Genomic DNA, 25,361 nt, shown 5'->3' on the forward strand with positions numbered 1-25,361 from the left:
CCGCCGAAACCTTTCCTTCTCTTCCCCATCTTCCTCGATCTCTCTTCCCGTAAGCTCTCACGCGACGCCGCCACCCTCTGTGCCTTCGTCGAAACCGTTCTCCCCAACCCACCGTCGACCTATCCTCTCCTCGTCACGCGAACGCCACAGCCGCTGACCTCTCCTCACGCGAGCACCAGAGATACACACCACAGCACCCGATCGCTCGACGTTGCTCAAGACGTCGCTCACCGGAGCCTCCTAACCCCTCTACCCTGCACCGATAGCACCGCTAGGTATTCCTCTCTTTCGATCCTTGCCCCGCACTGATCGATCTTCAGCGAAAGGGAAGAAAATCCCAGCCCTAGCCTCACCGGATTTGGAGCTTGCTAGATTCATTGGAGGTCTGTTTGAGGTAAGGTTCTGTTTTGGATTTTTGGGACGTGGGATGCTTCTTCTAGATAATTCCATCATTTTTCTTGTATTGGTTGCATTCTATTTGAAAGGGATTCGGGATGTATAGATAGGTTTCGGTTTTCGTTGATCTTGCGTTGTTTTATTTGTAAGGCTTTTGTACTCTTGGATGTTGATCAGATTTGGGTTTAGATGAGATGAAGGTCTTGTTCTTCCTCTGGTTAGCGATAGTTTTGGTAAAGGGCAGATTGGTTTCAATGTTGTGTGGTTTCTTCATGGTGGATTTGGTTCTTCCTTTAGTAGGTTTCGTAGGTTGCAAATTCGTTTCATTGTTGAATGGCTTCTCCATGTTGGGTTTGATTTTCCTGCAGTAGATTAAGATGTGGTAATGAGATTTCAATATGGTCTAAGTCTTGTGATGATTTTGGTTTTTAGTTGTTCAATGGAACAGATTCCTACTGGTGTGATTTAGGTTGTGCAGTGAACAGAATTAGGTGGTGAGGGTCCCAGTTGGTTTGTTGATTTTGCTAATTTGCTCTTGTCTTCTGGAGGATTTTCATTTTTCCAAATGTTGAATAGTTTTAGATGGAGTGTTTTGGATAGATTGTCATGTGTTTCAATGATATGATTCTTCTTCTTACAGGGTTCAATTTACTACATTAGAGGTGGGAGATTGTAATGCGTTTTGATGTTGCCTTGCTTCCTCTTGAAGGTCTCGGGTTATGTTCTGCAGCAGAATTTGGGGATTTTCTTGTGATTTCTATTTAGGTGAGCACTGATTTTCTCTTAGGATTTTCCTTAATCAGATTCGGTTTTAGTTTAGTCACCTAATTCATGATGGGTTACTCAATAGTTTGGGTTAGTGGTTATATTGATTAGGGTTTTCCCTTAACACAGCTAGGGGATTTTTTTTAGATATTTACCTCATATGATTTTGGCTAAATAAAATACTTTATTACAGGACTTTGATTTGAGACGGTATACGACGTAGGATTTCTGGATACGATCTTCTATAAAGGTGGGTATTTCTTGCTTTGTTTCTTTTAGTACTTTGGCCTTGGTGCATGAACTGTTTTGGATAAGAAATTATTTTTTTCCTTGACTCTACTCTTATTTTCCTGCGCTTGATACTTCCACGCGATCTTTGAGAAATTCGTTTCCATATCTATACAGTCTCTTGTTGTTGTCCATGATTAGTAGCAGATACTAGATACTATGTTTGTATGCTTTGACTGCTATTTATTATATACTATAATGAGCATGCTGGCTTCATGTAGCATACCTAATTTTGTTTATATTTGTATGATGATTGTTGTATTTGGCGCATCATGTCATGACATGCATGTCAACGACCAATTCTCCCTTGCGGTAGAGAGAGTCGTTAAAAAGGGGCCGCATCCTCGGCCACTCGAGAGAGTGGTAGCTGGAGTCGATGTCGCTTGTCCTGTCGTGCCGCACTCGGCCACTCATGGAGAGTGGTAGCTGGAGTTACGAGCAGCAGGGACCCCGTCACAGATGTAGCTAGTTAGCTACTATGCAACTGTCCCCTCGGCCAGTCGTGTGAGTGGTAGCTGGAGTGGTGTACAGTCTGTCACTGACCCGGCCTCTAGACCATATAGGGGTCATGGTGCGGAGAGGTGGGCGGGAGTGACCATCCATGCATACGCTGTTATTATATTTACTTTCGCTGCTGCTGTAAATATATGCTATTATTGCTTACTGTTGTTGTTCACATATGCTGATATGCTTACTTAGGTTGAGATATATTCTCATTGTAGATGTTTAGTCATTGGAAATTTGTATATACCTTGCTTATTACCTCTGTAGTATGAGCAGGACTGTAGCAGATTAGTACCAGTTCTGACCTACTATACCTAACCTAGGATATGGTTTCAGGTATGAGCATTTATTTTGGTTCTATTATAGTATCTGCTATTTTCTCTTATAAGACTGTATACTCTTGGCCCACTTTCTATTTATTTGTTATGTTCATGCACTATCTCTTTCTTTACCCGCTGAGTTCCAATACTCACCACCTCGTAAATTGATTTTCTTTCGTCAAGTAACAGGTAGATGAGTCATGGATGCTTGGAGAGTCCCGGCTGCCAGACCCACGTCACACACGAAGATAGTTTTTTTTGGATTTTGTTACTGTTTGGGTGACATGTTAATATTGCGTATTTTGCTTTTAAACAAGTCACTGTGGATTTTTGGGCCAAGTCTGTGATGACAGGTATTTTTGTTAGTGTCGTTGTTAGTTTTACGTTCGTATCGCGTTATGTCTTCCGCTGCTGTGTGTTTACGTTCAGCTGTGTAGGCTTATTAAACTACGTGGTTGTATTTATTTTGTTCCAGCCGAGTGGGCTGATGATATAAACTGCGTGGTTGTGTTTATTTCATTTTTGTCTAGCCGGGTAGGCTGAGTATATTAAACTGCGTGTCATGTTGTTTATATTTTGTATATATATTCCAGGCGAGTGTGGCTGAGGTATATTTTGTATGTAGTAATGCTTCAAATTGTCACCCGTACAGGGGAGATGTTGTCGAAATTTCTTCGGACAGGGACTCTTCTGGGGCGTGATAAGGTCGGCTTGCAGTTAAGTATAATAGAATACCTATGACATTTTTATAATATTTTAAATCTACTGATTTTTCATTTGGATCATTATCTAAAGTTATGTTACTGGTCATCATTGTTTTTATTTCTTTAGTGTTTTTCATTCCAAACTTTCTAAGTAATTATTTTGTGTACTTTTATAGATAAATATAATTTCCTTCATTTGTTTGCTTAACTTGTAAACTTAAGAAATATGTTAACTTACCTACTAAACTTATTTCAAACTCTTGTTTCATTAAGGTAATAAATTCTTGTAAAAATTCTAAATTTGTTGATCAAAAAATTATATCGTCTATATATACTTGAACTATAAAAATATCTATCTTGAGAGTTTTTACAAATAAGGTTGAGTCAACTCTACCTTGATTGAAACCCTTAGAGATCAAATAGGTGGATAATCTCTCATACCATGTCCTAGGAGCTTGTTTTAGACCATACAGTGTTTTTTTAGTTTAAATGCATGGTCAGGATGATCTAAACTCTCAAATCCTAGTGGTTGACCTATGTAGACTTCTTCTTTAATTAGCCCATTTAGAAAGATAAACTTCACATCCATTTGGTAAAGTTTAAATTCTTTGTGGGGATGCTTAGCTTAATAACATTCTTATAGATTCAAGTTTAGCTATTGGGGTATATGTTTTATCATAGTCAAATCTCTCTACTTGACTAAATCCTTTAGCTACTAACCTAGTCTTTTTTTCCTAATAATTTTCCCTTTTTCGTTTAGTTTGTTCCTAAAAACTCACTTTGTTTCTATAAAATTTTTGCCTTTGGGTAGTGGAACTAAGTCCCAGACTTTATTTCTTTCAAATTGGGTTAATTCCTCTTGCATGGCTAACATTCAGTCTAGGTCAAGTAAGAATTCTTCAATAGTTTTGGGTTTAATCTTAGAAATTAAGGCAATTTGACTTAGCTTTCAAGAGGCTGAATTAGTTTGAACCCTTAGATCTGGGTCTTCTATTATTTAGACCACTGGATGATCTGGGCTAACTTTAATTGTTTTAGACTCAATTTGTATTGGCTAGTTTTCTTCTGGGTGAGTTGGTTCATTTTCTTGTTCTTCTATTTGATTTAGGGTTTCACTATCTCCCCCTTGATCAGAGCTAGATTTGACAAAGTCTATTGGTTTAAATTGGGGTTGACTTTGGTAAGGTTCTTTAGGTTTATAGGTTTCATCAAATTTTATATTTATTATTTCATCAATTCTTAGGGTACTTATATTGTATACTCAGTAGGTTCTACTATTTAGAGAGTACCCTATAAAGATTTTTGATATAAATTTTCCTAAGTATTCTCTTGTGTTTAAAATGTAGACATTACTTCTAAATACTTTAATATAATTAATGTTAGGTTTTTATTATAATAAAATTTATAGGAAGGTTTATTATGTATTTTGTGAATTATTGTTCTATTTTAGACATAGCAAGTTGTACTCACAGCTTCAGTCCAAAGGTATTTGGATAATTGATATTCATTAAACATTGTCTTAGTGTCTTCTCATTGGAGTTTATTTTTTCTCTCAACTACATTTTATTAAGGTGTTTTAGGACATGAAAATTCTTGGTGATAGCTATTTTATAAATAAAATTTTATAAATTTATGGTTTTTAAAATTTCCACTATTATCACTCCTAATTCTTTTGATTTTTAATCCTTTTTTATTTTCAATTTATTTAAAAAATTACTTAATGTTTCATCTTTGTTTCTTAAAAATTTTACTCAAGTGAATTTTGAATAATCATCAATTATTACTATGAAATATAGACTACCATTAATTAACTTAATTCCATGTGAGTCAAATAGGTCTAAATGTAGTAATTCTATCATAGAATTGGTTTGAATTTGATTAGGGCTATAAAAGATCCAAGCATTCGTGAACAAGCTTGGTGTTCGGCTTAGTAAGAGCTTGTTTATGTTCGTTCAATATATACAAGATTAATTAAACAAATAAGCTTGAACAACTCATTAAACTAAACAAACAAGCTTAATCACATATGTGTTCTGCTCGTTAATGTTTGTAAACAACATTCATGAACAATGTTCACGAACCATATTCATTAATAAAATTCTTTTCAATATGCTAAATAAATAATAAAATAAACAAATAAGTTTAAATTATCAAGTTCAATAACCAATCAAACAACTAAAAATTTCAAACAATTAAACAAACTTGAATTGAGAGCTCGATAACATCTAAATAAACCAAGCTCAAGCCAAACTTGAATTGAGAGCTCGATAACATCTAAACAAGCCAAGCTTTAAATAAGCTCAAGTTCATAAAAAATAAACCAAGTCAATCTTGAACAATCGTTTCAAAAGCTTGGTTCATTTTAAGCTCGGCTCGCTCAGATACCTTATCAAACAAGCTTGAACGCCCCAAAGCTCGACTTGGCTCGACTCATTTACATCTCTAAATTTGATTAGTCAATTTGTGAGTTGATTTAGTTTATTTCCCTTGTTGACAAGCATTACAAATTGTTGATAATAAATTAAGTAATTTTGGTAGTCCTCTAACTAGTCTATTTAATTTAGTGAGGTTTTTAAAGTTAGTGTGGGACAAATTTCTATAACATAGTTAGGTTTTCTCGTTTTGTGTCAAGTGACATTTAGTGAGGAGCTGGCTAGATACTTCTTACCCTACCTGACTCCCTAGACTATGTTTTCCTAACATACTATCATCTTGTCCTATCCTGATATTATGGTTGGACAAGAGTCAACTTATCTTTTTAATCTAAACCTAATTTTCCAACTAGATAGATTATTATTTTGGAGGTGCCAACTAGTTTGGTGTCTCTCTCTGAATTATTGAACTTGAATTTTGTTTTAAGATTTAGATTTATGTCGATTTGTTTTATAGTTATAGTAAATTTGATTATAGCTTGAGTTTGAATTTAATTTGTTAGAGTTAATTTTGTAGTTTACGTTTGAATTGGATTTATTAGATTTAAATTTGTATCTTAGGCTCAAATTTGTTTTATTTCATTTTGGCTTTAGGTAGTGGATTTCATTTTTGAATATGTAATATTGGTTTGGTTCTATTTGCTTAGTTAGACAAGCTTTTGAAACTCATGCTTTAGTTGATTTTTTAATGTGTGTTATTAATGAAATAAAAGTTCTATTTGTCGAGCGGACTTATACCAGAGTCCAGATTTATTATACACAGCTTGTTAAGATCCAAATATCATATCTAGGTACTCAGATCTAGTAATGAATTTTTAAACAGTTCTTTTAAATTAGTTGTTTAGTTTTTTTATTAGAATTTTCTTCCTCAAGTCTTTTTACTTTAGTTGAATTAGGGTTTTCAATTTTGGAGTTTTGTTATTTCTTAAAGTGTTGATTTTCCTTAAGCAACATGTTAACTTCATTTTCATATTTGTTAATTTTTTATTCATGCATAAAACAATTTTAAAAATTTTAGTAGTTAAGTTAGATTTTACCTTATCGAAACCTTCAAAAACGAGTGTAGGCTCGTGGCTTGCCTCGTACTCAAACTCGTCTTCTTTTTTTGACTCGCTTCTGACTCAGGTCCGGTTGCCATGAGTGAGGTAGTTGTTCTACTTCGGCTCGTTGTTGTCCGATTCCTCTGAGGACAACTCGTCTTAAGTCGTCTTGAGGGTCTTCTTCTTCTTGAATTTCTTCAGCTTGTCCTCCTTGAGATTTGACACTCATGCTTGTAGTGCCCCTTTTTGTTGCATCTGAAGCAAGTGATACTTGACTTGTTGGAGTTTGGCTTGATCATCTTTTGAAGGTCTTTCTTGCTGAAGTCCTTTTTTCTAGCGGACATCTTCTTTATCATGTTCACAAGTTGCTCTTCTTCATCTGAGTCAAAGTTAGACTTAGATTCAGGTCCAGGTTTGAACTTGGACTTTCCCTCCTTTGGAGAACCTGTAAGAAAAGTCATACCTTTCTTGACCTATTTTGAGTTAGTCTGTTCGTGAATTTCTAGTTCACAAAACAACTCATCTAATTTTAGTTTTGAAAGATTCCAAGAGACTTTATAGGCATCCACAATAGATGCTCATAATGTATTTCGAGGAAACGAGTTTAGGGCGTACCTTATAATATCTCTATTCTACAATTGGTGACCGATTAGGTGAAATCCATTGAAGAGGTCCTTGATCCTCACGTGTAGTTGATTCACTGTTTCTCCATCCTACATTTTAATATTTAATCCATTAAAGTCATGCTTCGTTATCTTTGCATCGCTTATGCCTTTGTGTAGCTCGATCAATTTTTCCTAGAGTTCCTTAGTGTTCTCAAACGGTCTGACCCGATTAACTTCTTCCTTGGTCAGTCTGCATTGAAGAGTGCTTACAACTTTGAACTCAATTTGCACCTTTTTCTTTATCTCTGGATTCTAATTTTTTGGGTCGAGAGATACTTTTGTTGTTTTCGTCTATTGACGCCTTGTATCCCCGTCAAATGGTGAACCGTTGATCGATATCAATCTTCAGGTATACCTCTATTTTTTCTTCCAATAGGGGAAATCATCCCTGCTGAAGAGTGGAGGGCGAGTAGTACTATAACCTTCGTTCTGGGCCATTAGAAATAGAACCTTGCATACAAAAGAAACAACCAGAAAAGTCCCAAGACTAGGTCTTGGATTAGTAGTGTGAGAGGAGAGAAAATAATAAAGCTTGAGTAGTATTGCACCGATTTTAAGTAATTCGAGGAAATCACAACCAAAAGTTTATCTGAAGAGGAATTATACCAATTCAGATAATCAAGAAACTTAAAACTGAACTAAAAATGAAACTAACGAAAGTAAAGACTAAACCCCTTGCTTGATTAATGGTTACACTAATTTAGAGTGAATAGGGCTCTGATGCCACTTGTAGGACCGATACACGTGAGAGGGGGATGAATAATGTGATTTTGAAAAATTTCTTTTGTTTTGAAATTAAGTATGCAACGATAAACAAAAATAGAACACGAGAAAAGACAAGACATAAATGGTTACTTGGTTCGGAGCTTTCGACGACTCCTACTCTAAGACCCATGATATCTAAGACTGTATCAATGGGTAATCCACTATAAACCTCTTCTGGAACCACCGGAAGAGGGAATTGAATATAAGTACAAAAAATGGAAAGTCTAATAGCCTACACTTTCATTTTGCAAGTATGAAAAATGTACAACAATATTAAATCGTTACCAACACTTAAAGTGTAGAGTTTGAATGGGCTCGTGTGTCAGTGTAGGTCTGCCAGTAGCAGTCAGATGCCTTAAAGTAGTAGCACAGCAGCAGTACGGCATGTTCGGAGTATAGAAGAGTCATAGTAGTTCAGGAAGAAGGTGTGTCTTTAATGGTGGTCGAACCCCTATTTTATTGGTTGTTGAGGGCGCCTCCAACTCTCCTCAGAGGTGCCTCCTGTTGGTTGCTACACCTGGATTCCGTTCTGTTCCCCTGTACAAAAATTTGTACAAACACAGAACTTAACCTAGCTACCCATGTGCTCTACTGAATTTAAACTTGGATTACAAACGATGCTTAACATTATTAATCCAAGTTACTCTTCAGAAGTTAAACTTGGAATGGAAACGATACTTAACATTTTTACTCCAATTTTAACCGATGTGATCTTCCTAAGTTAAACCATATTACAGAAGTTGATTAAATATCTATTTCAAAGATCGGCTTCCAGGTTAAACATGGCGAGACACTAGACCTTCTTGGGTATGAGATAATCCACCACTTCCTAAACAAAGCCTTTCAAAGAAATCGGATATTTAACTTCTTACAGTAAACTAGGCTTAATTACAAAGACCTCAATAGAAGCACAATATCGAAACATGAAATCGAAACACAAAATTGATAACAAAAATGACATAAAATCGATAGCCTCTTGTGTTTGGTTTTTCAAGATCTATACAAAGAACATGAACTAGTTATGATGCGAAAACAAATAACTAGTTATACCTTTCCTTGTAGCTTATAGACCTCTTGATCTTTTGTTGTATTCCTCTCCTTCTCTTGGACGTCATGTGGGCGACGATCTACCAAGATGAAATCCACCCAAGCTCCTTCTTTTTCTCCAAGACTCTTGAGCCACCAAGGGATGCCAAAATAGGAAACTTTCTCTCTTCTTCTTCCTCTCCAAGTAACCAGCTACCAAGATAGAGTCTTCTCCAATTCTTCCAAGTTTTGGTCACCAAGAAGAGATGAGTGCTGACCTTAGAAAGAAGAAAGGAAGAGAAGAAAGGATGGTGTGCCGCCGGCCTAAGGAAGAGAGAAGAGAGAGGGAGGAAGGGCTGACCACACCAAGAAATAGAGAGGAGAGAATAGGGTTGTGTTTCTCATGAGGCACCTTCTCCTTCTTTTTTATAATCCTTGGTCATGACAAAAAAGGAAAGTTTTAAACATAATTAAAACTTCCTTATTTGAGACCTCCCCTTAAAAAAAGAAAATTTTAACACCAATTAAAATATCTCTTTTCTAAATTTCCTATTGTATATGACAATAAAGGAAAATTTTAAAATTAATCTCTCTCTTTTAAAACATGTAGACTAATACAAAAAAAGAAATATTAATTAAAACTTCTCCTTTTAAATCATGGTTACAAAAAGAAAAATTTTATCAAAACTTAAAATCTCTCTTTTAAACATTATAGACAACTACAAAGAAGGAAATATTTTAACAAAATTAAAATATCTCTTTAATCCTTTGTAGAAAGCTATAAAAGGAAAGATTTTAAAAATGTAAAACTCACTTTTAAAACCATGTGGATGTTTATAAAAGGAAATATTAAAAATAAAATTTCTCTTTTAAATCCCTTTATGAATGACTACAAAAAGAAAGATTTTATCAAAAAATTTTATTTTTAATAAAATCTTCTTTTCTCTTCTTATCATGGCCGACCCCATGCTTGGTCATCAAGCATGGCTTGACCGGCCCTAGTCTTGGGCTCCAAGCTTGGCTTGGTCGACTACTAAGCTTGGACTTCAAGCTTGGCTTGGCCGTCCCCTAAGCTTGTGTAAGAGGTTGGGCTTTGGGTGGATAAAAGACTTTATAAATAAAAGATTACAATAGGGACCGAAAGGAAGAATTGGTTTTGGTCGCCCGATGAGCTTGAGCTTCTTGTGTTCGCCTTGAATATCCAACTCAAGTTCATCAATAATAACTCATATCATTAAAGAGTTATTATTGAACTACCGCACCAATTCCATGTTACAATATAGGCTCCTTCTTATCATGAGTGCGCTAATCTCCCTGTGTTTAAGATATCGAATGTCCATTAATTAAATGAGTTACTGACAACTCACTTAATTAATATCTAGCTCCAAGAGTAGTACCATTCAACTTCATTGTCATGCCAAACTAAGTCCACCTACAGGGTTTACATGACAATCCTTATGAGCTCCTCAAGGGGACATCATCAACCTAGATTACTAGGACACAATTTCCTTCTATAATCAACAACACACCATATAAATAATATTATTTCCCAACTTATCAGACCTATTGATTTATCGAACTAAATCTCATCCTTTGATAAGTTAAAGAAATAAATACTAAGTATACATGCTTGTTATTATATTAGGATTAAGAGTATGCACATCCATAATAACTGAGATTTTGTTCTTTTATTAAGTCAGTATAAAAAGAACTACCTCAAATGGTCCTGTTCAATACACACATAGTGTACTAGTGCAATTTTATAGTCAAGATAAATTAATACTAAATTACACTACAACCATTCCAATGGTTTGCCCCATTCTATCTTGGTTGTGAGCAACTATTTATAATTTATAAGGAATTGATAACATGATCTTCTGTGTGACACCATACACCATGTTATCTTCAATATAAATTAAATGAATAACTACATTTAGCATATAAATGTAAACATTTGACCAATGTGATTCTTATTTCAAAATAAATGTTTATATAAAAAGCTAGGCTTTTAATATACATCCTAACAATCTCCTGCTTATACTAAAAGACTATGTTGCCATACATCTGATTCTCATCCCCTCAACATGTCCATCAAAAGCTTTCGCCAGAAGGGACTTAGCGAAAGGATTTGCTAGGTTATCATCTGATGCAATCTTGGCGACAATAATTTCTCCTCGTTTTACGATGTCTCGTATCGGGTGGTACTTGCACTTAATGTGTTTACTTGCCTTATGGGCTCTTGGTTCCTTCTAATTTGCTACTGCACTACTATTATCACAATAAATTATAATAATTTTTAGGCAAATCAGGAATCACATCTAAGTCCATTATGAAATTTCTGAGTCATACAACTTTTTTGGTTGCCTTAGAGGCTGCCACATACTCGGCTTCCATTGTGGAGTCCGAAACGCATTTCTGTTTAACACTCCATGTTATGGCTCCACCTCCCAAAGTAAATACAAAACCTTGAGGTCGACTTACTATTGTCCCTATTAGTCCGAATCTGTGTAACCCACAAGGAGCAAATCATCTGCCTTGTAAACTAGCATATAATGTCTAGTCCTTCTCAGGTACTTTAATATATGCTTTACGGCAGTCCATTGTCCCGGTCTCGGGTGACTTTGATATCTGCTAACCATGCCCATGGTAAAACAGATATCTAGTCTCGTACATAGCATTGCATACATTAGGCTTCCTACAGCCGAAGCATAAGGAACTATCTTCATCTCCTCTATCTCCTTTGATGTCAGAGGAAACATCTCTTTAGATAAGGGTACTTCACGCCGAAAAGGTAAGAAACCTTTTTTGGAGTTTTACATGCTAAAACGAGCTAGGATAGTATCGATGTATGAAACTTGGGATAAGGACAACATTCTTTTCTTGCGATCCCTTATTACTTTGATCCCAAAAATATGTCCACATTCTCCTAAGTCCTTCATATCAAACTTCTTGGACAACCATACCCTTACATCTGACAATACTTCAACATTGTTGCCAATGAGCAAAATATTATCTACGTATAATACAAGAAATACCACCACGTTTCCGTCACTCTTCTTGTATACACAAGACTCATCCGGACACTGAATGAATCCATAAGACTGGATAACTTCATTAAACCGGATATTCCAAGATCTCGAAGCTTGCTTCAGTCCATAAATAGATCGATTGAGCTTACATACAAGATGCTCTTTGCCCTTCACAATGAATCCCTCTGGTTGCTTCATATGGATGTTTTCTTCAAGACTTCCATTAAGGAAAGCTGTCTTGACATCCATTAGCCAAATCTCATAATCTATATGAGCAGCAATAGATAAAAGAATCCGGATAGACTTAAGCATGACTACCGGCAAAAAGTTTCTTTATAGTCGATTCCCTTTTTGCAACAAGCCTTGCTTTGAAAGTTTCCACCTTCCCGTCTGTCCCTCTTTTCCTTTTGTAGACCCATTTACATCCAATGGCTTTTACACCATTTGGTGGTTCTACAAGCTCCCAAACCTGATTAGAATACATAGATTCTATTTCTGAGTCCATTGCACTTTGCCAAGATGCTGCATCTTTATCTCGGAGTGCTTCATCATATATGCAGGAATCAGGTTCATGTTCACTAGGGATCAAGTCCGAAGACTCTCCCAAAAACATGAATCTATCAAGTTACCGAACAACCCTCCTATTATGACGTGGTACTGCTTGTAATTATGTATCGTTTATGACACGTGTTGTAGTTTCTTGTGGTATCTCATCTTGGACTGTTGGTACTAAAATGGACGTGTCTTCTCTTATTTCTTCAAGAACAATTTTACTCATGGATTTGTGGTTCATTACATAGTCCTCTTCTAAAAATCGGGCATTGGTGCTAACAATGACCTTCTGATCTTTAGGACTATAAAATAAACCACCTTTCGTTCCTTTAGGATAACCCATAAACAAGCGAACTTCTGTTCGTGATTCCAACTTATCAGTGTCTCCCTTCAGCACATGTGCTGGACTACCCCAAATCCGAATATGCTTCAGATTAGGCTTACGCTCATTCCACAATTCTATGGGAGTAGAGGGTACTTAGAAGGTACCATGTTCAGAATGTATACTGTCGTTTCTAGAGCATATCCCTAAAATGAATTTGGTAATTCTAAATAACTCATCATTGATCCAACTATTTCCATAAGAGACCTATTCTTTCATTTTATCACACCATTCTGTTGGGGTATACCCGGTGCAGACAGTTGGGATTGAATCCCGACTTCTGATAAGTAACTCCTAAACTCTCCTAAGAGGTACTCTCCACCACGATCAAACGGTAGTATCTTGATACTTTTACCATAACGTTTCTCCACATCAGCCTTGTACTCTTTGAACTCATCAAAGCACTTAGACTTGCGCCGCATCAACTAAATGTACTCGTATCTCGAATAGTCGTCTATAATAGAGACGAAATATTCAAAACCAGCTCTTGCCTGGATAGTCATAGATCCACATAAATCAGAATGAACCAATTCCAACACATCTTTGACTCTATACCCCTTAACCTTAAAAGGTCTCTTGGTCATTTTTCCTTCCAAGCAAGATTTGCAGGTTGGAAAGTTTTCCACCACCAATGAACCCAAAAGTCCATCGGCTATTAACCTTTGAATCCTACTCAAGTTAATATGACCTAGCCTTAGATGTCAAAGATATGTTTGGTTCATTTCTGAAGATTGCTTTCTCTTATTAGAGTTAGAAGATGTGTTATTAATTTCCATTTGTTGCATCGTGGGAGTTATTGAACTTAGAGTATACAAATTGTCAACCAACGTACCAGAATAGATAACTTCCCTATTTTTCTTGATAACAACTTTGTTATCAAAAGAGACAGAATATCCATCCTTGAATAGTTTAGAAACTGAAATCAAGTTCTTTCTAAAACTTGGTACGTAAAGACAATTTCTCAAAATCAATATTTTATTCCTATAAACATCTCCCACTGCAACAGTTGCTACTTTTGTAGCAGTGCCCATGTAGACGATGATTTCCCTTTCATTTAGTCGTCAGGTTTCCTAGAAGCCCTGCAATGAATTGCAGACATGATCAGTGGCTCCCGTATCTACACACCAGGGGCCGGTAGATAACACCACTAAACATGTTTCAACAACTAATGAATAAAATACACATTTATTGTTCTCGATTTTGCGAGGACAGTCTACTTTTGTTTCCAATCAATGTAATTGGGACTTTGTAAGTGTATTCTCTAATATAACAGCTAGGGGATTGAAAAACATTTGAAATCTTAAGAATCACAAAATATTTGATCAAGACCAACACCTCAAAAGACCGTGAATTTTGTATGCCACATTAGTGTGGACGTATACAAATTCAAACATTTGTAAGAGAAGGGTTTATCCATTAATTTTATTATCTTGTCAACCTAACTTTATGATAAATAAAATTAATGGTTGGTCTGTCTTCGATCAAATATTTGGTCAAAACTTTAGAATTTAAAATAATATTGATTTCTCAAACAATATCATTTAATTTCACCAACATCTCAAACACCGTAAATTTTGAATGCCACGATAGTGTGGACGTATGCAAATTCAAACATTTGTAAGAGGAGAGTTTTACCCATTAATTGTCTTGTCAACCTAAAATTACCTCAAACACTGTGAATTTTGTATGCCACGATAGTGTGGACATATACAAATTTAATAATTTGTAAGAGGGGGGTTTACCTAGCTTTATGACAAATTAATAGTTGGTTTTTCTTCGGTCACACAAATAATAGCAGTGACTCCGATGGGGAGGATACTATTAAATGTGCCTAAGTGTATACCATTACTTGATACTAAGTTCACTAAATAGGATTGTGCTCCTTCAGATGGAGAAGATCACACACATCCTAAATAATTTCCTATAATCATCCATTTAGGAAGTTTGATCTAGTGATCCGCAAACAAACTCATCCGATGTGGAGGAAGGCACTCAGAGTCAACACGCAAGTTTGAATGCATCACTTACAAATCAGTAATGGAGACCGTGAAATTTAATTAAATTCCTCTCCCACTTAGTTTTTAGAATGAGGAATTTTATCATGCACACAAGCACATACAACATAAAAGACAATAAATAAGAAAAATAATTTTTCAATTATTATGACCTTTATCCATAGCTTTCCTCCGTGTGTCATCAACCCTAGCTGCTGCCATCTTTAGCCACCGCCATCGGGTCTAGTCGTCACATCTATCTTGCTTCTTTTTTCCGCTGTGCCTCCGGTCCTCAAATAGTCCCACGTCTCGCAAGGATACGATCCGCGACAAAAATAAAATTTTACATTTATCGATCCTATATTGCATGAAAGAATATACATATAATCTAGATTGAACAAAATGTAAAATCCTAATAACTAATACAGCGCCTGCTGTATTTAATATTACAATCAAGCACACACATAAAATGCCCTTGACATGTCCGAGGGCCCAATCACACACAAACACCACATGGCCATAATAGTTGGATCTAGGTTGCCTACAACCACAGAGTTAATCTATTTGCACATCATACTATTATCATGCCTAAATTATGTATGACATGCGCATAATTAAACTAAAAACCAAACACACAGAGACTAAAACCTAGCTCTGATACCAATTGTTGGTTGCTACACCTGGATTCCGTTCTGTTCCCGTGTATAAAAATTTGTACAAGCATAGGACTTAACCTAGCTACCTATTGCTCTACTAAAGTTAAACTTGGATAGCAAATGATGCTTGACATTATTAATCCAAGTTGCTCTTCAGAAGTTAAACTTGGATTGGAAACGATACTTAATATTTTTACTCCAAGTTTAACTGATGTGATCTTCCTAAGTTAAACCATATTACAGAAGTTGATTAAATATCTATTACAAAGATCGGCTTCCAGGTTAAACATGGCGAGACACTAGGCCTACTTGGGTAAGGGATCATCCACCACTTCCTAGACAAAGCCTTTCAAAGAAATCAGATATTTAACTTCTTATAGTAAACTAGGTTTAACTACAGAGACCTCAATAGAAGCACAATATCGAAACATGAAATCGAAACATAAAATTGATAACAAAAATGATAACATAAAATCGATAGCCTCTTGTGTTTGGTTTTTGAAGATCTATACAAAGAACATGAATTAGTTATGATGCGGAAACAAATAACTAGTTATACCTTTCCTTATAGCTTATAGACCTCTTGATCTTCTGTTATATTCCTCTCCTTCTCTTGGACGTCGTGTGGGCGATGATCTACCAAGATGAAATTCACCCAATCTCCTGCTTTTCCTCCAAGACTCTTGAGCCACCAAGGGATGCTAAAATAGGAAACTTTCTTTCTTCTTCTTCCTCTCCAAGTAACCGACTACCAAGATAGAGTCTTCTCCATTCTTTCAAGTTTCGGCCACCAAGAAGAGATGAGTGCCAACCTTAGAAAGAAGAAAGGAAGAGAAGAAATGATGGTGTGCCGCTGGCCTAAGGAAGAGAGAAGAGAGAGGGAGGAAGGGCCGGCCACACCAAGGAAAAGAGAGGAGAAAATAGGGTTGTGTTTCTCATGAGGCACCCTCTCCTTCTCTTTTATAATTCTTGGTCATGACAAAAAAGGAAAGTTTTAAACATAATTAAAACTTCCATATTTGTGACCTCCCCTTAAAAAAAAAAAATTTAACAATAATTAAAATATCTCTTTTCTAAATTTACTATTATACATGGCAATAAAGGAAAATTTTAAAATTAATCTCTCTCTTTTAAAATATGTAGACAACTACAAAAAGGAAAGATTAATTAAAACTTCTTCTTTTAAATCATGGTTACAAAAAGGAAAGTTTTATCAAAAATTAAAATCTCTCTTTTAAACATTATAGACAACTACAAATAAGGAAAGATTTTAATAAAATTAAAATCTCTCTTTAATCTTTTGTAGAAAGCTATAAAAGGAAACATTTTGAAAATTTTAAACTCACTTTTAAAACCATGTGGTTGTCTATAAAAGGAAATTTTAAAAATAAAATTTCTCTTTTAAATTCCTTCATGAATGACTATAAAAAGAAAGATTTTATAAAAAAAAATTACTTTTAATAAAATCTTCTTTTCTCTTCTGATCATGGCCGGCCCCATGCTTAGTCATCAAGCATGGCTTGGTCGGCCTTAGTCTTAGGCTCCAAGCTTGGCTTGGCTGGCTACTAAGCTTGGACTTTAAGCTTAGCTTGGTCGTCCCCTAAGCTTGTGTAAGAGGCTGGGCTTTGGGTGGATAAAAGGCTTTATAAATAAGAGGCTACAATAGGGACCGAGAGCAAGAATTGGTTTTGGTCTCCCGATGAGCTTGAGCTTCCTGTGTTCGCCCTGAACATCAAACTCAAGTTCATCAATAATAACTCATACCACTAAAGAGTTATTATTGAACTACCGTACCAATCCCATATTACAATATGAGCTTCTTCTTATCATGAGTGCGCTAATCTCCCTGCGTTTAAGATATCGAATGTCCATTAATTAAATGAGTTACTGACAACTCACTTAATTAATATCTAGCTCCAAGAGTAGTACCACTCAACTTCATTGTCATACTGGACTAAGTCCACCTGCAGAGTTTACATGACAATCCTTATGAGCTCCTCAAGGGGACATCATCAACCTTGATTACTAGGACACAGTTTCCTTCTATAATCAACAACACACCATATAAATAATATTATTTCCCAACTTATTGGGCCTATTGATTTTTCGAACTAAATCTCACCCTTTGATAAGTTAAAGAAATAAATACTAAGTATACGTGTTTGATATTATATCGGGATTAAGAGTATGCATATCCATAATAATTGAGGTTTTGTTCTTTTATTAAATCAGTATAAAAAGAACTACCTCAAATGGTCCTGCTCAATACACACATAGTGTACTAGTGTAATTTTATAGTCAAGATAAACTAAAACTAAATTACACTACAACTATTCCATTGGTTTGTCCCATTTCATCTTGGTTATGAGTAACTATTTATAATTTATAAGGAACTAATAACATGATCTTCTGTGTGACACCACACACCATGTTATCTTCAATATAAATTAAATGAACAACTACATTTAGCATATAAATGTAGACATTTAACCAATGTGATTCTTATTTCAAAATAAATATTTATATAAAAAGCTAGACTTTTAGTATACATCCTAACACCTCCAAGCTAAAAACTCATCTCAAAAGAATCGGACTTGTTAACCTCCGCAAGCTTTGTTTTTTATCTGTGCGAGGGTGCCTCCAATCTCTCTGAGACGCCTTTAATTTGCCTTTGAGGTGCCTCCAATGCCTCCAAGGTGCCTTCATGCCACAAAGCCTTATCCACAACTTTTATCTCTTCAAGGGCGCCTTAGATTAATCTAGGCTACCTCCAAGGGATGATTTAAGGTGTCTCCGAACACCTCTAAGGTGCCTTCGATGTTGTTCATTCGAAGATGTTTTTTGCCATGTAACCTGCAATAAAGAGTTAATTCATAAAATAAAATATACTTGTACAATAGAGTTAACATAATATATAATAACATTATTAATTAGATCATATCTTTCCATGACCAAGATCTAGTCATGATCTTAGTTTAGATTTCTAATATGAACCTTAATTGGACCAGTGCCTATAGTCCCATCGGGACTCATCCTTACTGGATCACTCTCCTCCAGTGACTTACCTCACTTATCATGCAGAATCGTTTGACTCTCCTTTGAGCTACCAGATCTTCTTGCCAGTTGTTAGGTCTATGGACCCAACTAGACTTCGGCCAGATGCCAAGTTCCACAGACCCAGTTGGACTTCCTGCTAGATATTAGGTCACTCCTTAACTTATCTAGACTTCTCATCAATTATCAGGTCCAATAGACCTAGCTGGATTTTAGCCTATGTCAAATCCTCCAGACTCATCAAGTCATGCATACTTAGTAACAAAGTTAGATCACACAATACACTTTAATCTATTTGGCATTAATCAAAACATAAGTTTGACCATTAGTGCTAACTACACCAACAACTTATACCTCTTGTCTGCCTACGAGACTATCCATGATAGAGCATTCTCCCACAGATAATGCCAGTTTACATACCTTGACTACCCACGGTGTTGGTGCAGCAGGGCCGACAAGAGGGGAGGAGTGAATTGTCTACAAAAGAAAACTACTCTCCTCGTGCTTTCAACTTTAAAAATAGCAACAATAATAAAAATAAAAAATAAAAAAATAAAAATAAAAGAAACCAAAAATAAGAGACTCAGGAAATTAACTTGGTTACAACCTAAGTGGTTCTTAATCCAAGACGGTTGAAAAACTCTACTAGAAATGTCTCCTTCACTATAGGCGGAGAAGCCTTTTTACACACTAAGGAAGCTCAGATGCTGATAGGAATTGAATACAGAGTTGAAATACTAATTCCAAGCTCTAGGGGCCTTTATATAGCTCCTGGAAATTCTATCTCGAGTCTTGAAGGCGCCTCCAATGAGGTTGAGGGCGCCTCCAAGAGGATATGTGGATAAAACTTTATCCGATTACAAACGGTCAGATTGACCAAGTTGAAGGCACCTCCAAGGGCATTGAGGGCGCCTCCAAGGTTGTTGAGGGCGCCTTCAATGCTATTGAGGGAGCCTTCATCAGCTTGATGTTGGAGGCACCTCCAACGACTATTGCGGGCGCCTCCAACTATTTTTCTAGCTTCTTTCTTCTTCTTTCCAACTTCCGAAGTTCCGATTACTTAGGTGATTTCGGCTAACCGAAATAGGGCTCAACCGAACTTAATTTCTGGTCTTCTCCTCAAGCAGGCTTCCGTCCTGGCTTCTCGTCCCTCGAACATCGCGCACATTCTTCTCGTCCATCAGAGTACTCTTCTGCAACTCTTTCGTCCTTCAAACGCACCGAGCCCGTCGACTCCCTTCCTGTGTCGTCCTTCTCGCCAGCTGCGTCTTCCGCTCGACTTCCTACGCTCCTAATCTCCTGCACACTTAGACATAGGGATCAAAATCAAACATGACCTAATCTAACTTGGTTAATCACATCAAAACAACCACGGGGGTCCAACAATCTCCCCCTTTTTTATGTGCATCAACCCAAGTTCAAGTTAGGAAAAAAAAATAGACTGGTAATTTAAAGAAATTACTAAACTAGCATTTTAAGTATAAAGATTGCAGTAATAGATTTTGAAAAAGAAATATTAATTTGTTCCTATCCAAAAAAAATTTTAAGTACTAATTTAAAAAAATATTAACTCCCCCTAAACTTGTTCCCTACCTCTCCCCCTTTGATCACAACAAAAATGGGGTAGGATTTTTTTTTTAAAAAAATTCTAAGTTAACAAAGAACTCTAATATTTAAACGGGGTAGGAATTTAGAAAATATTTTTAAGAAATTTCCAAAACTGTTTAAAAAAAGTTGTTAAAGCATTATTTAATTTCTATTTTCATGCTTTATCAGTAAGTTAATTAAACATTTTATTTCAATATTTTGGCTTCCAGACAGTGACGAGGTACTAGGCCTTCTTGGTTATTGGAGTAACAACCACTTTCTTAGACAAAGCCTTATAAAGAAATTATCTGTTTAATTTTTCTTGCTGAAAGCGCTAACTTAAAAATTTAATCTAGAAAAGATTTTGGAATCTAATAGAGGTTCCTTCCTACTAGGTTAGTTACAAACTTAGTGGGTATATATCCTTTAGGTATTTTTCTAAGTTGACTTTGGTGATGTTTGATATACCATTTAAATTTACCATAAATTCTAAGTTTTGATTTTTGAAATTTATTCAAGCATGCATGATCATTTTTCAATTTTTCAATTTCAATTCTCAATTTTTCATTCTCTAATTTCAGATTATCATACATTTCTAGAGGACATGTCTTTGCTAAGTTTAATTTTAACTCATTATTTTCCTTTTCTAATTTAACTAAATCTTTAATGAGCACTTTAATGAACTAAAAGGACTGCTTGAGAGTTAGAGCACGTACCTTACTTACCTCATTTTCTGATGCTCCCCCTTCATTGTAGCTTTCTTCTTCTGATGATCCTCCCCCTTCATCTATGCTCATTTTTGAGCTAGTCTCATCTTCTTCTACTTGATGATTGGCCATCAGTGCTAATCTCGAGAAGGCTTCGACTTTAGATTCGGAGGATGATGATTCATCCCATGTAGCCTTCAGACTCTTGCGTTTAAAGGACGTCGGTCTTTGAGACTTTTCCTTATCCCTTTTCTTCAATTTTGGTCAGTCATCCTTGATGTGCCCTTCCTCATTGCAATTGTAGCATCAGACCGTCCTTCTGTTGCATTGATGCTTTCTCGACTGCGATCTAAATTTATTAGTCTTAATAAACTTATTTAACTTCCTTACCAATAATGCCGCTTCAGTTTCATCGATCGACGCTTCAGAGTCTGGATCGTCCATCTCGGCTTATAGGGCGACATTGTGATTTGACTTCTCTTTAGGTTATGCAATTCGAGATTCATGAAGTTCAAATATAGAAAATAAATTTTCTAGCGTATTTACCTCAAAGTCCTTAGAGATGTAGTATGTATCTACTAAGGACGCCCATTCTGGAATTCTTGGGAAGATGTTGAGCGCATACCGTATCGAGTCTCGGTTTGTTACCATTTCTCCGAGATTGCTTAGTTGAGTTATCAGCTCCTTGATTCTTGTTTGGACTTGCGCTACTCTTTCGCCATTGTTCATCCGGAGATTTGTCAGCTGAGTCCGGAGGATGTCGCGCCTTGCTAACTTTGCTTCTGAGGTGCCTTCGTGGAGCTCCAAGAATTTTTCCCAGAGGTCTTTAGTGGAGTCGTAACTTCCGATCCGACTTACCTCCTGGGCGGCAGGACACTGAGTAGATGGAATTCTGCTTTTCCGTTGGCCATGAAATCAGCTTGCTCTTTTTTCGTCCAGTTGTATTCTTCCTTGTCTTTAGGGGCTGAAAAACTGTATTTCATAATTAAAAGAATATCAAATTCTGTTTTGAAGAATACCTCCATTTGGCGTTTCCATGTCGCGAAGTCTCCGTCGAATTTCGAGGGATGAATACTTGCACTGGCTATCGTCTTGATCTTGATGCTTCAGTCAGCGATCAGTCCTTCTGAGGCGGTCTGACTCTGATACCACTTGTTGGTGCAGCGGGGCCTACAAGAGGGGAGGGGTGAATTTCTTACAAAAGAAAACTACCCTCCTTGTGCTTTCAACTTTAAAAATATCAACAATAATAAAAATAAAAATAAAAGAAACAGAAAATAAGAGACTCAGGAAATTAACTTGTTTATAACCTAGGTGGTTGTTAATCCAAGGCGGTTGAACAGCTCTACTAGAAATGTCTCCTTCACTATAGGCGGAGAACCTTTTTACACACTAAGGAAGCTCAGATGTTGCTAGGAATTGAATACAGAGTTGAAATACTAATTCCTAGCTCCAGGGGCCTTTATATAGCTCCTAGAAATTCTATCTCGAGTCTTGAAGGCGCCTCCAATGAGGTTGAGGGCGCCTCCAAGAGGATATGTGGATAAAACTTTATCTGATTACAAACGGCCAGATTGACCAAGTTGAAGCGCCTCCAAGGGCATTGAGGGCGCCTCCAAGGTTGTTGAGGGCACTTTCAATGCTATTGAGGGTGCCTTCATCAGCTTGATGTTGGAGGCGCCTCCAATGACTATTGAGGGCGCCTCCAGCTATTTTTCCAGCTTCTTTCTTCTTCTTTCCAGCTTCCAAAGTTCCGATTACTTGGGTGATTTCGACCAACCGGAATAGGGCTCACCCGAACCCAATTTTCGACCTTCTCCTCGAGCAGACTTCCGTCCCAGCTTCTCATCCCTCGAACGTCATGCACGTTCTTCTCGTCCATCGGAGTACTCTTCCGCAGCTCTTTCATCCTTCGGACGCACCGAGCCCGTCGGCTCCCTTCCTGTGTCGTTCTTCTCGCTAGCTGTGTCTTCCGCTCGACTTCCTGTGCTCCTAAGCTCCTGCACACTTAGACATAGGGATCAAAATCAAACATGACCTAACCTAACTTGGTTGATCACATCAAAACAACCACGGGATCCAACACACGGAACTATCCATGGTAGAGCATTTCTCCGCAGCCAGTGGTTGAGGGGCAAGATAGCTACCTCATCCTGTTTGCCTATGAGACCATCTTGGAAGTACCTCGTGGTATTTTTGATGGGATCAACTAAATCAAGTTAGGCTCTGTTGTATTTTGATCCTTGTGTTTAAGTGTGCAGAAACTAGGAGCACAAGAAATCGAGCGAGAGATGCTAGCGAGAAGGATGTCACGGGAAGGAGTCGACGAGCTTGGTGCGTCCAAGAAACAAGGTGCTGCGGAAGAGTATGCTGGCGGACGAGAAGGAAGCGCCCGACATTTCTGAGGGACGAGACTTTGGAGTGGAAGATTGCTCGAGAAGGCCGAAAGATGTGTTTGGGTGAGTCCAATTCTAGATGACCAAAATCATCCAAGCGAGCGGAGCCGAAGTTGACTCTTGTTCAGGCGCTTGGACCACTTTGGTGCCAACTAGGGCACCTTGACTCCTCGACGCTACGGATCAGCATCAGTAATAGTTCGGGCACATAGAGGTAGTTCGGGTGCCCGAAGAGGGATAAAATTTTATCCCATGTCTGTTGCATAGCCGTTTGCGAGAAGATGAGATGGGGGCGCTCGGAGATGGTCTGGGCGCTCGGAGAGGGTTCGGGTGCTCGGACCGTGCCACGTCAGGAAACGGTCAGTTTCTACCAATGGGCTATAAATAGAGCCCTGGTCTTTTTCATTTACAACAACACTTTCTATATTTTGAATTACATTTCTATTTTCAAGTTCTGTGCTTCCAACGCTTATAAGATGCTTCTCCATCTATGACAAAAGGAAAATTTGATTAGTGTGTTTCACGTCTTGGATTAACCTTTTCGGTTGTAATCCAGTAAAAATCAATAGTCTCTTTTAATTTATGCATTTTAGTTTATTTTAGTAAAGTGTTTGTCTTAATCAAATTGTAAGTTTCGAGAGAAGTATTTGTTATTTTATTGTGCAGGGCAATTCACCCCTCTTGTGTGCCACAAGAGACCCACACATCTGTGGTAGAGCGTTTTCTCGCGGGCAGTGACTATTTATGTACCATGATTATCTATGAGACTCATTCGTGAAAGCATGTATTGCACACAGTCATAACTTATTATATGTTTGTTATGTATTTGTTTATGCAGGATTTAGATGTACTGTATGTACTCTCGATTATTGGTCTAGTTGAGTATGTTAGTGGAGTGTTATATTGTTGGTTATGCTTTTGATTAGCAAATGAGTATATTAGTGCTCTTACTTTTATAGTAAGTATTACCTGAGATTGCTCCTTTTGATTTCTTTATATGTAGTATCATGCATTATCTATCTTATACTCACTGAGTATTTTATATTTACTATCCTTTACTTTTCTTTAACTTTCAGATTAATAGATAGAGGATAGATTGTGTCAACTATCCTAATGTCGCTATGAGATCAATACTTGTTGGTTCGGTACGACTTTGAGTTATTAGATTTTATTTGTCTACTATTTTGATTCGGTTGCTTTTCATTGTGTATTGTGTATTGTGTATTGTGTATTGACTCTTTAAGTTTTGGCAGAATTGTAATAAATCTTTACCTTATTTAGTTTAATTTAGTTAGTATCTTCAAATGTCCATGCATACATATATGATAAATGAGGTACGTAATATACCTTTAGATTAATTATACGATGCAATAGAAATGTTTTTAAAATTATTATCTAAAGTTAGAAATAAATGTAGATAATTAAAAAATATAAAAATTGATTTAGGAAACCAAATATTTATTTCACGACTGAAAGAAGAATTTAAAAAAATATCGAATGAAAATTTAATATTAAGGGGCCAGGTAGACATATTAAAACTAATCATAGAACATTTTTCTAGGTTCAGATAATTTGAATTTTTTGTAAAAAGAAAATCACACAAAGTTTAGCCGACAAGTATTAAGATATGGAGGTTCAAAATATGATTTTAAAAATTCTAAGGGCCAAATCAAAAAGTGTCAAAGTTTTAAATTCCTCAAAAATATTTGAAAAATTGGAGGCACAAACTTATTTTGGGTGCCAAAAATAATTTTCAATATCTGGGAAAATATTAGGAAAAATCAACTATAGAAAAATAATTTATTTGGTTGACACAATATCCATGATAAAATAATTATTCTTAAAATTGTATATTCTGTACAATTTTTTTATGAAAATTATTTTTCTCTAAAAAGATGACATGCCTACTATTGGTAGCTAAAATTTTATGATTTTTTCATAATTTGAAATCTTCTTATAATTTTCTAAAGAAAATCATGATTTTTGAAATTAGAAGTTTAATTCTAGAAAATAAAAAAAATTCATGAAAAATATTTTACTGTACGTAGTCAAAATTTTAAAATTTTTGGACATTGATAAAGTTTTTAATAATTATCTAA

The 25,361-nt window shown here is 36.3% G+C and overlaps 1 long non-coding RNA gene across 3 annotated transcripts; it reads left to right on the top strand.

Annotated features, from left to right (window-relative positions):
- Positions 1-24,491, top strand: LOC121973340. Of its 3 annotated transcripts, none has more exons than XR_006109522.1 (4): positions 1-394; positions 1,037-1,161; positions 1,355-1,411; positions 24,339-24,491. It is a non-coding gene; the product is annotated as an uncharacterized LOC121973340 (long non-coding RNA). The 3 variants fall into 3 exon arrangements; XR_006109521.1 differs by lacking the exon at positions 24,339-24,491 and adding an exon at positions 2,457-2,722; XR_006109520.1 differs by lacking the exon at positions 24,339-24,491 and adding an exon at positions 2,463-2,722.
- Positions 24,492-25,361: the final 870 nt, after the last annotated feature.

This window comes from Zingiber officinale, chromosome 4A, assembly GCF_018446385.1.
Source record: "Zingiber officinale cultivar Zhangliang chromosome 4A, Zo_v1.1, whole genome shotgun sequence".
Classification (NCBI taxonomy): domain Eukaryota; kingdom Viridiplantae; phylum Streptophyta; class Magnoliopsida; order Zingiberales; family Zingiberaceae; genus Zingiber; species Zingiber officinale.